This window comes from Mastomys coucha, chromosome X (genome assembly GCF_008632895.1).
Source record: "Mastomys coucha isolate ucsf_1 chromosome X, UCSF_Mcou_1, whole genome shotgun sequence".
NCBI lineage: Eukaryota > Metazoa > Chordata > Mammalia > Rodentia > Muridae > Mastomys > Mastomys coucha.
In genome coordinates, this window is record NC_045030.1 from 83,142,718 (window position 1) to 83,147,666 (window position 4,949).

Consider the following 4,949-nt stretch of genomic DNA (forward strand, 5'->3'; position numbering starts at 1 on the left):
GCAACAGGGGTTTGTTTTTGTTGTTTTTGTTTGTTTCTTTGTTTTTTTTGGAGGGGAAACTGTGAAAGAAGAAATTTACATGTAAATAAAGAAAATATCTAATAAAAAAACAAAACTAAAATGCAAAAATGTAACAGTTGAAATTTAATGGATTATAGAAAAAGGAAACAACTAAAATGTATATTTTAGGAAATTTTTAATATAGTGGCTAATTGCTCAATTTCCTTACTAGGACTGTCATAAATATATTATAAAATGATTCTTATTATAAATGGAGAAATTATGAATTATGCAGGGCTGGAAGGTGATGCTTTTATTGTCACTTCATATTATTTTATTATAAAGGAACTGCAGATTTCTAATGTGACAGGGAAGAAAGACAATTGTTATGGTGACACACTGATAATTTAGATGTTCAATTGTCAATCATATTGGTATTTCAGATTTTCTTAGGGTTACAACATTTTATAAGCTTAACACAAAATACAACCTAATATATTTGTCTTAATTAATTATTTCCAATTAAATGTCCATTTATGAAGAATAGTATAGCATAAAAACATTTTACTTTCTAGTAATCTTCAAATAACAAAGATGTATGAAATATCCATTTAAAGATAACTGTATAACTTAATACCAATGTTGCAGCTTATCTTTACTGTCAATTTGACCAGGTTTAGTATCACTTTGGAAACAATCTCTGGACATATCACTGAGGTACATTCTAAGTTATTTTATTTGAAGTGAAGTGGCCAGTTCTGGCAATGGGTGACAAAATTCTGTTAGCTGGGGTCCTGGACTGAATCACTTTTCACCACTTGCTGCAGCCATGGTCAACCCCACAGTATTCGTCAACAACACAGCCGATGACGACGAGCCCATGGACCGTGTCCTACTTTGAGACAAAGTTCTAATGACAGCAGAAAACTTCCGTTCTCTGAGCACTGGAGAGAAAGGATTTGGCTATAGGGTTCCTCCTTTCACAGAATTATTCCAGGATTCATGTGACAGAGTGGTGACTTCATATGCCATAATGGCACTAGCGACAGGTCCATCTACAGAGAGAAATTTGAGGATGAAAAGTTCATCCTGAAGCATACAGGTCCTGTTATCTTGTCCATGGCAAATGCTGGACCAAAGACAAATGGTTCCCGGTTTTTTATCTATACTGCCAAGAGTGAATGGCTGGATGGCAAGCATGTGGTCTTTAGGAAGGTAAAAGAAGGCATGAACACTGTGGAAACCATGGAGCCTTTTGGGTCCAGGAATGGCAGGACCAGCAAACAGATCATCATTTCCAACGGTGGACAACTCTAATTTCTTTTGACTTGCAGGTATTTTAGTCATCAAACCATTCCTTCTGTAGCTCAAGAGAGCGCTCCCACCCCATCTGCTCACAATACCCTGTAATCTCTGCTCTCACTGAAGTTCTTTGGGTTCCATATTTTCCTCATTCCCTTTCAAGTCTAGTTGAATTGCAAAGTTAAGTTTATGATTATGAATAAAAATTAAATAATAAAAATGAATAAGAGAATAGAAGCTATGCAATATTATATATGTTTCTCTATTTCCTGATTATTTGTTCTGAGTCTTGCAACATAGTGGGCAGTACCCTGAAATTGTAAGTGGAAATAAATACTTACTCAAGTAGTTTTTCTTACTGTTTTGGTATAGCAATGAAAAAAGTAACAAATATATGAAAAATCTTGCATATAGTGAATATCAGATCATGAGGTTTTGATTTTCTGTCTCTCTTTGTCTCTCTTTCACTCTCTCACATATAGATTAGATATAGATATAGGTATAGGTATAGATATAGATACAGATATAGATAGATAGGTACCTATCTATGGATCCAATGCCTATCGTGATTTAAGAATTCAATTTTCCCATTTGTCCAAAACGTAAAAATTTATGAAACTATAATTAAACATGAAAAACTGACATAATTTAGAATCACTATGTATACAATCTCTGGACATATCTCTGAGATACATTCTAAGTTGTTTTATTTGAGGAGAAATGGCCAGTTCTGACAATGGGTGACAAAATTCTGTTATGGGACTGTTTAAATAGATTACATGATCTCATTTTAACTTTGATAAGTAGTATCTGTCTACAAAATCAACCATTTCATTAAGATTTTCCAATTTTGTGGAGTACAGGCTTTTGAAGTAAGATGCAGAAGTAGGAGATTCAGTGAATTTCCTAGTTATCTGTTATATCTCCTTTTTCATTTCTGATTTTATCTGGATACTATGTCTCTGTCTTTTGGTTAGTTTGACTAAGGGTTTTTTCATTTGTTTTTGTTTGTGTTTTGTTTCAAGTATTTTTCTTTCTTATTTTATTGATTATTTTATTTATATTTCAAATGTTGTCCCCTTTCCTCGTCTCCCCTCCACAATTCCACCACCCAATCCCATCTCTCCTTTGACACTTAGAGTGTACTCTCCAACCCACTCACCTACTCCCACGTTACTTCTATAGCATTCCACATTCACTGGGGCAACAAGCCCTCACACGGCTAAGACCCTATCCTTCAATTGATGCCAGATGAAGTGGTCCTCTATTATGTAAGTAGTGGGAGCCACTGACCCATATATGTATATTTTTGGTTGTTGCTGTAATTCCTGGGAGCTCTGAGGGATCTGTTTAGTTGATAGTGTTGTTCTTCCTATGAGGTTGCAATCCCTTCAGCTCCTTCAGTCCTTCCCCTAACTCCTCCATTTGAGTTTCTGGGTTCAGTCCAATGGTTGACTGTGAGTCTGTGCATCTAAGTCAGGTGCTGACAGAGCCTCTCAGAGGACAAGCTCCACTGGATTCCTGTCTGCAAGTAGTTTATGGCTTCAGTAGTAGTGTTCAGGATTGGTGTCTACAGATGGTATGGTTTCCAAGATGGGAAACCCTTTCCTTCCATCTTCGCTCCATTTTTTTGTCAGCTAAGGGAATTTCTATCTTGTTGATTTTGTTAAAGCTCATGATTTTATTGATTCTTTGTATTGTTTTCTTTGTTTCTACCTGATTGATTTCAGCACTGATTTTAATTATCCCCCAGCTTCTACTACTCTTCCTTGTGCTTGCTTCTTTTTAAAAAAATTGTTTTCAGGTATACGTTTAAATTGCTAGTATGAGAACTCTCTAACTTATTTATTGAGGCATTTAGTGCCATAATTTGCATCTTAGAAATGCTATAATTTTGTACAATAAATTTGAATGTTATGACTTCATTTCATTGAATTCTAGAAATTATTTAATATCTTTACTTCTTCTATGACTGAGAGCTCATAGAGTAGAGTTATTCAATTTCCATCAGTGTGTAGACTTTCTGGTGTTTCTGTTGTTGAAGTCCAGGTTTAATCCATCATGTACTGAAAAGACATAAGGCATTATTTTAATTTTCGTGTATCTGTTGAGACTTGTTTTGTGACTGATTATAGCATCTATGAGGTGCTAAAAAGAAGGTATATGCTTTTGTGTTTGGGTGAAATAATCTATATGTGTCTATTAGGTCCATTTTATTCATAATGTCAGTGAGTTTCATCATTTCTCTCTTTAGTTATTGCCTGGATGATCCATCAATTGGTGAGAGTGGGATGTAAAAATCTCCCACTTTTATTGTGTGGGATTTGGTATGCAATGTAAGGTTTAGCAATGTCTCCTTTACAGTAGTTGGTGCCCTTGTTTTTGGGGCATGGATGTTCAAAATATAAGGTCAGTACAAAAATGTTGTGTTGTAAAGGCAGCCAATGTAGCATCTTATACTGGCAGCCAACCTTGTCATATATAAGAATCTACTAGGAGCTACCAGTTTTGAAGACATGAAGGAATCTTGGAGAAAAGGTGAGTCTTGAAACTGTGAGAAGCCATGAGAAGTCATTTGTGATGGTGTAGCCTCAGTGTCAGTTGAAGTCTCAGGATTATGGGATTATGAAGAGAATTTGTTGCCTGGTACCACAAAAAAGCTCAGGAGATACAATTTATGAAAATGAAGCCCAGTTATAGGATGAAAACACAAAAATATGGAGAAACCAGGACCATGTAATTGCCACCAAGAAGAGCAACAAATATCAAGGAGAGCTTGCCTGAGCCTATGTGATAAGTTGATTATGTTTTGACATGCACTTTGGAGGAGTCAGGAAAATCTGGCATGAATCCTAGAAGTCTTATATGTAAATACACATTGCTGGAGTTTGATTTTGCTTTGATATGATTGTAATTATGACCTTATTCTTCCTTCTAGTAAAAGAAAATATTTAACTTATTTCAATTTTGTAAGAGTCAACACATGAACTTTTAAAAAGACTTTGGAGTTTATAGAGACAATGAATTAAAAATGAGAGGGAGAAAGAGAGAGAGAGAGAGAGAGGGAGAGAGAGGGGGGGAGAGAGACTGAACTTTTACAGTGATCTGAAGTGCAATGAGATACAAATTTTAGGGTCTGCATATCTTAAAAGTATGCAAACAATATTTGCTTTTTGTATTTTATGGGAATAACTATAAGAAGATATTTTCAATATGGCTGCTTAAACAAGACTGCATAATTACCTCACCAGTACATATGTCAATATGAATAAGGTACATCTATTAAGGATCTATTCATAGATGAAGAGCAATAGGCAGTAAGTGGGTGCTGAGTGTGTATGTATATTGAGTTTTCTCTAGAGATGATACTTTCACCATATTTCATCCTTCATCCATTCTGTAACCAAAGCAGGTTGCCATTCCTGTCCACATTCACATACTCACTCCCTGTCCCCCAAGACCCAGCAGAACAAAAGAAAAATGTCTCTCAGAGTGAGCATGTGCCCTTAGCAGAGGGGCAGAGTGCAAACCAGGGATCCCTGCTCTGAAGCCCTTCTATACATACATACATACATACATACATACATATATATATATATATGTATATATATATACACATACATATATATACATATATATATACATAT

General features: G+C 35.3%; 1 pseudogene; it reads left to right on the plus strand.

The window, feature by feature from the left end:
* The first annotated feature begins 729 nt into the window (after positions 1-729).
* LOC116093399 lies at positions 730-1,317 on the plus strand (annotated as a pseudogene).
* Positions 1,318-4,949: the final 3,632 nt, after the last annotated feature.